At 38.8% G+C, this 13,778-nt stretch overlaps 1 long non-coding RNA gene across 2 annotated transcripts in view; it reads left to right on the top strand.

Moving 5' to 3' along the window:
- LOC106966596 (uncharacterized) overlaps positions 1-13,778 on the top strand; it is a 235,219-nt gene that overhangs the window by 66,701 nt on the left and 154,740 nt on the right. The gene's annotated exons all lie outside the window — the stretch shown is intronic.

Genomic DNA, 13,778 nt, shown 5'->3' with positions numbered 1-13,778 from the left:
AGGCGATTGGCCTCAACTCAGTCACACAGCGTATCTAACTGCAGGAAGGTGGGAGATACAGTCTGTCTTTGAGTGCAAGAAGAGGAGAAATTGGACTTGGTGACTAGCTAGGTAGTCTCTCCACACATACAACGGTCCAACTATTTTATTTTATTTTAATTTTAAATTTTTATTTATTTTTTAATATTTGAGAGAGAAAGAGAGGGAGTGTGAGTGGGAGAGAAGGGCAGAGAGAGAGAGAGAATCTTAAGCAGGCTCCATCTTTAGCATGGAGCCTGACGCAGGGCTCAATTCCATGACCCTGATACCATAACCTGAGTTGAAATCAAGAGTCAGATGCTCAACTGACTGAGCCACCCAAGGGCCGCTATCCAACTCTTTTAATAGTATTTAAATTTTTTTTTATTACTTTTGCCTTTATTGCATTACTTGTGATTTCTCACATGTGAATTTCTTAAATTATTCCAATTTATATCTAAAATATCTTTCTTAAATTTGTTTGTGTATTATACACACACACACAAATAAAACATGTGTGTATATATTTGTGTGTGTAATTCAAGATCACATAGAAGCATATCCAGAACTTGAAACCAGGATTTATAACTTTGAGTCCACTAAATGATTTCATTTTATTATACAGGCAGTCCTTGACTTATGATGGTTTCTCAACTTATAACATTTTAACTTTATAACGGTGCAAAAGCAATATGCATTCAGCAGAAACTGTGCTTAGAATTTTGAGTTTGGATCTTTCTTGGGATAGTGATATGCACGATGACTCTGGTGATGCTGGATAGCAGCTGCCTCCAGTCCCAGTCAGCGATGTGATCATGTGGGCAAACAGCCAATAGTTCTACAACAACTGTGCACTCACAATTCTGTTTTTCACTTTCAGTACAGTAGTCATACGTTACATGAGATATTTAACACTTTATTATAAATATGCTTTGTGGTAGATGGTTTCACCCCTCTGTAGGCTAATGTAAGTGTTCTGAACACATTTAAGATAGGCTAGACTAAATTATGGTCTCTGGTGGATTAGGTATATTAAATACATTTTTGGCTTATGATATCTTTACCTTATGATGGGTGTATTAAGATGTAAACCCACTGAAGTCAAGGAAGATCTGTACTTCAACCTCCAATTTACAGAGAAGACAAAAGGTCCATGAGTCAACACGTTGATCATTATCATCTCTACTTTAAAATTTTTTTTAAGTTTATTTTTGAGAGGGACAGAGGCAGCATGAGTGGGGGAGAGGCAGAGAGAGAGGGAGAGAGAGAAAATCCCAAGCAGGCTCCACGCCATCTGCACAGAGCCCCATGTGGGGCTTGAACTCACAAAACCATGAGATCATGATCTGAGTGGAAACCAAGAGTCAAATGCTTAAATGACTGAGCCACCCAGAAGCCCCTATTATCATCTCTACTTTAAATTCCAGTAGTTGGGGGGGCGCCTGGGTGGCTTGGTCGGTTAAGCGTCTGACTTTGGCTCAGGTCATGATCTCATGGTCCGTGAGTTCGAGCCCCGCATCGGGCTCTGTGCTGACAGCTCAGAGCCTGGAGCCTGTTTCAGATTCTGTGTCTCCCTCTCTCTCTGCCCCTCCCCTGTTCATGCTCTGTCTCTCTCTGTCTCAAAAATAAATAAACGTTAAAAAAAAATAAAAAAAAATAAATTCCCATAGTGGGTAGTGGATATCTCAAAAAAAAATCTTAAGTTAGAGCCATAAAGACATCAGATATTCAGATCTCTTTATAATCACCTCTGCCACTTCTTCCAAATTTTTCTTCTAGCATTATTTGTGTATCAGATTGGCTCAGAGATTTATTATAATCATTCTGGAACTTGAGGAATTGGAAAGAGGCATAGCTATATCCATAGATAGATCAATTGGTCAATAGATATGATGGAAGGTGAAGTTTCTAGAAATTATAAAACTATGGAGGTCAGGCCCACATCATTTACCTCTTTTCCTCTATATCTTATAAAGGTTATACAATGGGAGAGCAGCAGAAAAAAAAAAAAACAATAGTACCTGTCAGTACAAAATTGGACTTTGAATCAGAAATCCAACTGCAAAAAACAACGTAAGGAGAGGGTTGATCTGGGTGGGTATGACAAGCTTTGAACCATGATGATGACACCAGTATCTTCATGCCAATTCCCAGGGTGGACAGCTGTTTCTCATTATTGCTGCCAACTAGGAGTCCAGGAGAGAGTAGAAAATCCCAATGTGGTGTTCATAAAGAAACAAACCAAAGTTCAAATAGACTGAAAAAGGAATTAGCTATTCGGTGAAAAACGCTAAAAAGGCAGAACCACCTGGTGTAGGAAAAACTACCCTACAAGGGACTGTCAACATTACAAATAGCAAGAAGAACAGATAGTCTTCCCAGGGTAGAATGAGGAAAGATGTTTTACTGTGGCCTGATAAGGTGAGTAATATGGAAGGATTGCTTCCAGGCAGCTGCTGCCCATTAGGGAAGGTGGTGAGAGACTCCACGGAGAGCCCTTCAGACGAAGTTATGTGAAAGTATGCACACACCAGAAACTCTATTGAAGATATTAGATTGATCATGCTCCAAGTTTTATTGTGGCTAGAATGTTTTCTGGGCAAAGGGAAAACGTCCAGGCTTGGATTGTCCATATGTCTTAAACACTTAATGAAAAATTACATTATATTAATTCCTTATATCCTCTGTTACTTGTCCAAGAGACTAAATATGATTCAGATTGTCTTTACAGGCCTCTACTGATTGAAATAGACATTTCTTGGCTTTACTTTTCCCTTTTAATTCCCTAATTTTATTTTTTGAATTTCAGTGTTAAACTTACTGAACGTAGAACCAACACTTAATGATTGTTTACTGTGTGCCAGACTTTATCTAAATATTTTGTCTCTTGCAATCCTCATTACAACCCTGTAAAGGAAATAATTATAAAACTCACATTCCACAAATGAGGAAGCTTCTTTGCTTAAGTATACACAGCTAGTAAATGGCAGAACCAGAAAATTTATTATATTTCTCAGGTCAAAATTCATGCTGTTTTCCTTAGAAGACATGTTAAGGATCCCTGACATTGGGTTTGAGCTTGGCTGATTTCCTGCTCTTCCTCTTACAGTTAACATAGCAGCTTCTTCAGCTTTCCTCCACTTTATATTCTTGGAGGCAACATTGGAGCCTGTGTTCCTTATAATCTTGGGTACATCAATTTATCTTAGCTTCTCCAGTGGTAAAATGATAGGATCAAACCAAACAAATTCACAGATCTCTTGTAGCTGCGACAAATCTCCAGCCCAAGGACCAGGACCAGATGGGCCATCCTCTCAGCCACACTCCTCACTGGGGTAGCTAGGAAGACAGTATTTTCCTTTGCTAGGTAACAGCCCCCTTCTCTTCTTCCGTCACGGTAGGCAACTCTTTTTTTTTTTTTTGAAGGTAAAAGTGGGGAAACTTCCCTGTTTGGCATATGTGCACAGAAAGCCACGTGTGATGGTAAACATCAGCTTCCCATTCGTCAAGTTGAATTCAAGCCTCATCATCAGTAAATTCACCCCCTGCAATCATCAGGAAGGTTCCTAAGTCATTGTAGGAAGATTCATCCATTTTTCCAGAAAAACAGAGTTTGCCTCTTTTTTGTACTGGCCGTTCGTGCTTCCCCAGAAGACCATGGCTGAAAAGAATGGTATCTAACCATTCCTGGAAGCATGATTGCAAATGTAAACTTAAGCCTCTACCAGTCCCTACTGACACAGTAGGTGTTTTTGTGACACTTGTCTCCTCACAGGAGCAAGTGATAGGCAAGCATGGTGACTTCATTTCCCCACTTCATGGAAGCAGTTCCCTTTTCTCAGACCCTTTTCTCAGTTGTGTCTGTGAACACTTGGCTGATGAGGCACATCTTTCCTTCAGTATAAAACCCCTCTAAACCTCATGTGAGGTGACCTATTTGCTCTGTCATTATTCAGTATAGTTAAGTATCTATTAAAGCATTTAAGGGCAAGTTACTTCTCTGATGATAATTTCCTTACCCCAAATAATATGACCTTATAGCGTCATGACATGAAGTAATTAAGAAAATGTATGAAAACACCTCCCTTCTCTGTGTAAGGCACTTGTCAGAAATTGTGCATCATAAAAAAAAAAAAAGATGACTTTATAAGGAAGTGGATCAGGTCCACAAGAAGTTGCAGTCAGGTAAGAGATATAAGGTACTTTCATAAAATCACCCAAAGTTAAAGAAGAAAGAGGCATGCATGTAGGAAACACAGATAAAACGCCATGGGAGTTTGGAGGACAGAGAATACTTTTAGGATTACAGGACACATTACTTTTCATGAGGCATTTGAACTCACATTTTAAGAATGAATAAGATTTAGACATATAAAAATGGGGGAAAGACAACATCATTACTTTCTAAAGGTGTAGCAAGAGACTAGAACTAAGAAATAGATGTGAAAGGAGAAAAATAAATGGTTTGGTTTGACTGGAGTGCATGGTATATAAGGGACAGAATGGGAAATGAGGTTGCAAATGCAGGTGTGACCAGATTGGAGATGGGTTTGAATACCAGTCTAAGGAGCACTTTTATTCTCTGGAGATTGGAGTTTAGGGTGATATTAATAAGAATAGAGAGGCTAAGAGTTAGAACAGATATATAATGGAAGAGAACAGAAAGTTTGATGAGGGACTTAGTGGATTTGAAGTGAATCGAGGGCCTTCACACGGGATTGCTAGAGAGGACTCGGAATTGGTGATATTGGAGGTGAGATAACCTGACAGGTGTAGTTCCCTCGGCTGTACCTGACATCAAGCAACGGCCCACTTCAGCCGAGGAAGGCTTTTGTAAACACACAACCTTAGCAATTCTATCGCTTATCTCAATCCTTAGCCATCTAAGGGAATACAGGTGACATAGGAAGTGAGAGTAGATGGAAAATTTAAGATCAAACTTAAATTTATTGAAGCTATTAATAAAAAGGAACAAGCATTGTCCTCCTGCATACATTTTGGATTCAATTTATAGTGTGTTCTTGATAGTAGGGCGGGAAGAAAAACGTAATGAGCCTTCAAACAGGTGAAATAAGTTATTCATAAGAACAAATAATAGAACAAAGAATACACCTTAACTACATAAGTACAAAGAGTAATTGCAAGATAAAAATTACTGATATGTGAAAGGCAGTAAAATCCAAAGGAAGAATTAGGTACTAATAAGTTGCTACTGTTTATATTTTAATGTCATAAGTTGCCATTCACATCAAAGGATTTTCCGACTTAAGGATCAAAAGGAAATTTCTGGCAGCAAGAATTATTGAAAAAGAAAATTCAAGGGAAACAGTGAAAACCCCATTATCACGTCAGTGAGCTTTATCTGTAGTTTATTTTCTGCAGCTTGATTTCATTGATGGAGACTGGTTACAAAGATTAGGAGCCATAAAGATAAGAGAAGTGATAGAAAGAGGAGCCTGAAAACAGTATATGATACAGCCAACATGGCAGAGTAATATCATAACACCCTGTGACACTGAAAATATCCAATCAAAGACTCCCTGCTATAAAGCCTTAGGAAAATAACTCTGTGCAGTAATGGAGAATATTATTGCAAGTATCAAATTTCTTCATAGGCTTTGGGCACATTTACTAATACAATACAAGGCAGAAGTCTCTGCCATTATTTCTTATAATTTCGTATCTAACAATAGAAGAACTTCCTGGTAAAATATTAAGGCTACAGTGAGCTCTCCGGAAGGCCAGAAAATGAAGTCAACCTAATTCTTTTCTCCCTTGTTTGGAGTCTGAAGTCAGGAGACTGGCTGACACTGCCCTTTGTGTCCATCTTGTGAGTAAATGATGGGAACCAAAGCTAGAAAGGTCTTTGGAGGCCTTGAAATCCAGGTTTTAAACTTTTGACTCTATACTTCTGAAATCAATGGGCAGATATGTGAGGTTTCGTGGGGGGAGAGGGGTGATTAGCAGTAGTAGGACCAGATCTGTATTTTATGAAGAATTATCTGGTAGGTATAAAATAAGCTAGACTACGGAGGGACTTGAGCCAGGGAGAAAAGTTAAGAGTTCTTATAAAGTCTGATCTAAGTAGGGTCAGAGAGGATTGCTTGAGAGGTTATTTTTGAAGTGGAATAATAGGGTCAGGGGAAAAAAAGAAGGAAGACTCTGGAATGTATGATGTCATTGAGAGAAATAAAACGGGATAGAAGAAGCATGTTTGCAATGAAATAAATGCTTAAAAACATTTTTCTTTTTTAAAAAATGTTGATTTATTTAAAAATTTTTAAATGTTTTTTATTTATTTTTGAGAGAGAGAGAGACAGAGTGTGAGTGGGCGAGGGGCAAAAAGAGAGGGAGACACAGAATGTGAAGCAGGTTCCAGGCTCTGAGCTGTCAGCCCAGAGCCTGATGCAGGGCATGAATTCATGAACCATGAGATCATGACCTGAGATGAAGTCAGACATTCAACCAACTGAGCCACCCAGGGGCCCCGACAGTGTTTATTTACTTTTGAGAGACAGAGAGAGAGCAGGAGAGGGGCAGAGAGCAAGGGAGACAGAGGATCCAAAGTGAGCTCTGCACTGTCAGCACCGAGCCTGATGCGGGCTCAGACTCACGAACTGTGAGATCACGACCTGGGCTGAAGTCAGACGCTTAACCGACTGGGCCACCCAGGAGCCCCTAAAAATATTTTTTCAATGGGAATTCTTTTATAGAGAATTTCTAACCGAAATTAAGGTAGAAGCTAAGGGAAAGTTAACTTACGGGACCGTCTGAAGAAACTTTGGGTTGATTAACTTTGGGTCCACGTTGGCTCAAAAGGTCCTGGGACTGGAAAGGATATTTGAACTAGAAGTCAGAGGGCAGGCCCAGTAGTGGCGGGCTGAGAAGTTAAGACAGAGGATTTAAGGATATGGACAAAAGTGGAAATTCCAGAAGAATGTACATAGTACCATGCTTGACTCCCTGACAAGATCCTGCAACCTTTGCAGTTGAGATATCTTAACTCCCACGTGTAGCTTTATCCGTGCCCAATCTCTGAGACCAGTGCATATTTTAAGTAGGGAAGAATTTTAAAAATGATTTAGGCAGCCCCAAGTCAGCCTCCCTGCTTCTCCTACTCTGAGCAAGTAATTGGTTCCATTTCTCATCTTCTTTCTTCAAGGTTCTGAGTTAGTTACTTGACTTGTGTTTAACATTATTTCAGATGCGAGTCCTTTTTATCCCTTAAGACCAGACAGGGCTTTGCATCTTGCTCCTGGGCCCCAGGGGCCACAGGGGGACCTTGCTAGGTATACTAGACATCTCTGTTATCATCTGCTTGACCATTTGCATACACACCCTATTGCCTGTTGATTGCCACTCAAGTTAACTTTGGGCTAAAGCTCTTATAATAAAGAGACCCCAAAACATAGAGGCTTAAGCAAAATAGAATTTTATTTCACTCTAAAATAACAGCCCAGGAGGAAATGGTCCAGAATGGTAGGGCAGCTCTTCTCTATGCACTCATTCAGGGATCTGTGCCTGTTCCATTTATATTAATTAATTATGTTAATTAACTAACACCTTCTGGGTATTGCTCTTTTTTTTTTTTTTAATGTTTATTTTTGACAGAGAGAGACAGAGCATGAGTGGGAGAGGGCCAGAGAGAGAGAGAGAGAGAGAGAGAATTAGAATCTGAAGCAGGCTCCAGGCTCTGAGCTGTCAGCACATAGCCTGATGCTGGGCTCAAACCCATGGACTGCGAGATCATGACCCGAGCCGAAATCGGATGCTCAACCGACTGAGCCACCCAGGTGCCCCAATTGCTCTTGACTGTAGAGTTGAAGCAACATCACTGTCATGTTGACATTCCAGCCCACGTGAAGGAGAAACAGCAGAAGTGGGGGCAAACAATTGCCTTTGAAGCGATACAGAATTTGCACATATAATGTTCATTCACATTCCACTGGAAAGAAATGGAATTAGTCATATTACCACAACTAGTCACAAGGGAGGCTATGAAAAGTATAGTTGAGCTGGGCCATGCTGTGCTAAATTTCTACTATGGAAGGAGAAACAGGCTTTGAAGGATGATCAGCAGTCAGCCACACCAGCCCTGACATTGTTGGTTTGGGCTTAAAAAGCTCATTTTTTAATTAATCAGTCATCAATTAAGAACAACAATATTCATTAAAAAAATCATTACAGGAATGTCACCTTATAAATACTACCTATTAAAATGAGCAAATTTTCTCCTCATTTTTATTGGTATATATTTATTTGGAGCTACTATAGTCATAGTTTCAGATGTGAAGTTTCCAGCGTAGTGAGTTTCTTCAGCAATTATTGCTAAAATTGAACCCTACGCATGGGAATGGTAACTTCATGACATACAAGCCACAATTCCTCTTTCTCTGCTCATGGCAGACATTGCTTATGAATACTCACACTGTTTTCCATGGAACATGCGTGAAGCTCCACGGTTATTTTTAGCACAGCACTCCAGGGAGTCACTGCTAACTAATAGGGGCTGGCATGGGAGATTCAAACAATTTGCCATCTCCAAGTCCTTGGAGACCACCTAGGTTTTAGAGACCATTACTGATTTGTTGTTGCTTACTTAAAGCCCACCATACATAGAGATGCCTTTTTGTTTTTCTTCTTTTGAATTTTAGACATTCCTTTGCAAACAGTGGGGGGAAATCTATTTCTTTAACTAAGAGATACTCCAAATTTTCCAGAACCAACTTGGCCAACTCAGTTTCTAGATATGACTAACTAGGGAAGAATAGGACACTATTGGCAGACAAAACTCTCAGTAGGCTTATTTTCCAGAGTTTTATCAGTAAGAATCAGCAATGTTAAGAACCTTTTATTCAGAAAGCCCGACGGACACATATAGCCAACAGAAATGGTTGAGTTTGTGTCAAAAAGAAGGAATCTCACAGATATTTGAGTTCGCAGGGCCTCTGGGTTCCCACAAAAATTCTCCCTCAAATTAACTGGAAGTCCTCAGCTAAGGTAAGCAATGTGTATCCCATAGTAAATTGGCCCTTTGAGGTTCTGTACAGGTGGGAAAAGAAGGGGAAAAGCCCTCAGAAAACGAAATGACAAAACAACACCCTGAGATACTCAGTGCACTAGTTTGCTGTGGCTACATTGCCAGCCATGTGTCTCCAGCTTCTGAGATTTTTTGGAAAAAGGAATGAGCTCCATTTCTGAAACCAAGACCCTTTCCCTTTTATAGTGGAAGATAACATGGTTTTCCAACTCTCATACAAAAAAAATTAACATTCCCCCACTCCCTGCAGTTTTTCAACTCTCCTTTAGAAAATTTAGCCTCTGAATATTGCCAATCACTAGAGATTTTTCTGTTAGGTTAACAACTGTGTCAAAAAAAGATGATTTGTTGATTTAAAAATGACCGTATAAAATGGATAAGTTATGATTATCTATTATTATAACATCACCTAGGGACTACCCTGATAGTTATTTTTTAACCTCTGGAGTAGTTACTTGAACATAAGGAGCTGTACATGGGAGACCAGTTAGTTGGGAGGTGAGCAGAAGTTGAAGTAACTTTCAAGGTCATTTAGGTTAGGTACTTTCCAATTTTTTAGTCTCTCCTATATGTAGTACTCGTTGAAAGAAAAATTGAGTGTAAAATATCACCTCCTATCCATGCTCAGGTCATGTATGCTTGGGAAAAACAAAGTGTAGAAAAGGACATATAGTGTGCTCTGACCATCTGTAGAAAATCTCTTTCTAAACATACATATGCACTCATCATAAATCTGTCCTTGGAAAACAAGAAGCTGGAAACACTGGTGTCTTGGGAAGGAACCAAATGGACAGGGGTGACAAGAAGACTACTTGTGGTAAACCCTGTATACACTGGGAATTTGTTATCATATGAATGTGGTATCTACTGAAAAAGCCAAAATGTCAGTATATAGTTTTTCTGGGTTTTTTTTTTTTTTTTTTGCATGAGATTTTGCTCTATATATTAAAGAACATTGAGACTGAATATAAAATTCTAGATTGGCAGTTATTCTAATGCAGCAGTTAGGTGATTCCACTCTGTTGTTTTCTGGCCTTTGTTGTTGATGAGAAGTTTGCTATCATTGTAGCCATGCTTTTCTTTGCTGTTTTATATATATAAAAATATATATATATAAACATATATAATATAAATATATATATATTATATAAAATATGTATTTTATTTGTTTACTTTGAGAGAGAGAGAGAGAGAGCATCCCAAGCAGGCTCCAAGCTGTCAGCATAGAGCCTGACCTGGGGCTTGAACCCATGAACCATGATATCAACCTGAGCCGAACCTGAGCCTAAATCAAGAGTCAAATGCTTAACTGACTGAGCCACCCAAGTGCCCCTGGTTTTTATGCTTTCTCTTTATTCTTGATGTTATGCATTTTCACTAGGTGATCAGGTGTGAATCTATTTTTTATTATATTTTAATTTATTTTTATTTCCTGCTTGATTCTTTTAATCAATATTCTGGAATGTTTTTTGCCAATTAATTCTTCAAATGTAGCCTACCTCCATTCCTTTCATTCTCTCCCTCTGCAGTTTCTATTAAGCATTAGATATTGGGCGTTCAGTCTTTCCTTTGTGTCTCGTCTCAGTATTTTTTTCTCTTTACTTTCTATACTGCATTCTGGATCGGCATCTCAGAGGTATTTTCCGAATTCACCAATTATCTCTTTTATGGAATCCAACCTAGCATTTATCCCATCTTTTGCAATTTTAAATTTTCTTTTTAAAAAAAAAATTTTTTTTTTTTTACATTTTATCTATTTTTGAGAAACAGAGTGAGACAAAGCGTGAGCAGGGGAGGGGCAGAGAGAGAAGGAGACAGAATCTGAAGCAGTCTCCAGGCTCTGAGCAAGCAGTCAGCACAGAGCCTGATGCGGGGCTTGAACCCACAAACTGTGAGATCGTGACCTGAGCCAAAGTCGGATGCTCAACCGACTGAGCCACCCAGGTGCCCCTGCAATTTTAAATTTTCAATGATTACTATAAGTTGGATGTTTAAATTATTTAACTTATTGTTGAAATCAATTGATTCACATGATTTTGTTTCATTTCTATCTCTGTTTCAAAATGTTATGTTCTTTTCAAGATGGCAATTATGGTGGTGCCTGAGTGGCTCAGTCAGTTAAGCGTCCAACTTCGGCTCAGGTCATGATCTCATAGCTCATGGGTTCAAGCCCCTCCTCAGGCTCTGTGCTGACAGCTCAGAGCCTGGAGTCTGCTTTGGATTCTGTGTCTCCCTCTCTCTGCCTCTCCCCTGCTCACTCTCTGTCTCTATCTCTCTGAAAATAAATAAACATTAAAAAAAATTTTTTTTAAGATGGCAGTTATGCTTTTGTTTATTTCCTTAAACTACTCAATGTACATATTTTAAACTTTTTTTTAGCTCTTTTTTTCATATTTTAAACTTTTTACTAAGCTCTTCAATAAAATCAATCTCATATGAGTAAATACCTGTTTTGATTATTGATTACAATGCCTTTTTTTAGCTGGAATTCTTCTAATGTTTATAATATTTTTTAATGTTTATTTATTTATTTTGAGAGAAAGAGAGAGAGGTAGGTGCAGAGAGAGAGAGAGAGAGAATCCTAACCAGGCTCTGTACTGTCAGTGCAGAGCCTGATGTGGGGCTCAATCTCATGAACCATGAGATTATGACCTGAGCTGAAACCAGAAGTTGGAAGCTTAACCGACAGAGCCACTCAGGTGCCCCGAAATGTTTTATAATATTAAGTTGCAGGCTGCATTCGCACAGACACACAAACTCTTCAAAGTCTGGTCTCTAAAATGAAGAAAAGAAAAAAGATGCAGGAGACTTACCAACTCAAGTTTCTTTTGCAAGGACTGACAGCTCGGTAGCAACCGTAAAAGTTACTACTGATAATTTTGAGAAGTTTATGAAACTAATCTGTTAAACTCAGCATCTTGTATAGCATTTGTCATGTAGCGTGAATTAAATAAATATTTGTTGAACTAATTCTTAATAACCATGCTAAAGAAAATTGTAAAACCACCCCAAATCATACCTACAAAAGGAAACTAAAGCCCTATACAACAACTTAGAGACTTGCAGAAGCATTGGAAGATTATACCATTTCTAGAAGGAAAAAAAAAAAATGAAAGAAGTTTCCTGAAACTATTAACCCAGGTCTGAAACTGACATATACCATCTTAATAAAGTAATGGAATACAGCAAATATGGCCAGGATGTGCTACTTATCATAAAATCTGGGAATGCCTGCCTCCTCAGAGAAAAGGTCGACAGCAAGAGTAGAAATGAGCATTAAGGAAGAATTAAGAAGGGGATTCTAAAGGATTTAACATGAAAAAAGGTTTACAAAAGACAAGCTATGTTAATTGGAGATATAGAAGCTCTAGTTAAATATGAGACCGACTGAATATCCCTACAGAATATCTATATGAGACATTAACCAAAGGTCTGGAAAGATTTAGGAGAAAAGGAAACATGATAGGAAGAATTATAATCTATTATATTTGTACGGCAAATTACCTTTTATGAAACACTTCTACAGACTTTATCAAATTTGAGCTTTACACCGATCCTGTGAAGTAAAATTATTATTTAGATTCAGGGAGAGTAACATATATAAAGCAATTTCTCTATGCTAAGAACTTTTACCTGTTTATACAATTTAATTGGAGCCAGAGTGCCTGGTTCAGATCTCGGCCTTGCTGCTTATAAGCTAGGAGGCCTTGGGCAAGTTTCCTCACATATACAGTGGATCTATTAATAGTTCTTGTTGAAAGGGTTGCTGTGAGGCCTAAATGAATTAGGACATTTTAAGTACTTAAAACAGAGCCTGGCACATAGCAAGGGCCTTTTAATGTTATCTGTAATAATAATGATGATGATAGTCATTGTTTCCTTTTCTGGTGAAGACACTGAGGTTTTGAGAAGTTATGTGCTTGATCAAGGTCATGTAATTACTCATGTTGAAAACTCAAAGCTGGATTCTTACTCCAGTCCCCACGCTTTTTGAGAACACATTGCATATTGCTCTGTTTAAATTTGTTTTTGGAGATAGTGAGATGTTAGAATCGTAAATGTAAAGAATGGAAGTAAATGTAAAGAATGTGAAAACAAGCTTGAGACATCCACGGGGAGGAGAGTCCTCAGGTAAGGTAAATTTGTTAATGGGTGTAGCTAAAGAGGCTAGAAGGGCTGTTTTAGCTTTGTTCCTCAGAGCTTGGTACTGTGCTCAACACCTCCTAGCCTAAATGGAATTATTCCTTTTTGGCCATTTACTATTCATTCCCCATTTAAAAGGAGGGCTCCAAATGGTCTTTGGGAAACCACCCTTAACCCCCTCTCAGCCATATTATTTGGGTGAGAAGGAGTCCCAACCACCCTTTTGCTCCAGGGGTAGATGCTCATGATTTATCTTTTCAGTATCCTATTTCCCTTGTCAGGGCAAGTGGCCATGAATGGGCATGTAAGTCAATCCAAGCTAAAGAAAACCAGGGAGAAATTTGCTAGGATTTGGCAGGAGGAAATTTTATTTCCTCTTGGAACTACCAGCAGATGCACTTACACTTGTCTTGGATGGGGCCCTGTGAGGATGTGAAGGCTGGAACTGCTGCAGCCACTTTGCTATTATTAGGAGAGCATGAAGGGAGAGAGGGGAACTAGTCTTTGTGACATCAACTCGTTTTTGTGTGAGCCCATGGCCTGAGTCCTGTCTTTCTTGTTTGTTTATTTTTGTTTT

The sequence above is a fragment of the Acinonyx jubatus genome, chromosome B1 (genome assembly GCF_027475565.1).
Source record: "Acinonyx jubatus isolate Ajub_Pintada_27869175 chromosome B1, VMU_Ajub_asm_v1.0, whole genome shotgun sequence".
NCBI classification, from domain to species: Eukaryota; Metazoa; Chordata; class Mammalia; order Carnivora; family Felidae; genus Acinonyx; species Acinonyx jubatus.
This window is presented reverse-complemented; position numbering and strand designations above follow the sequence as displayed.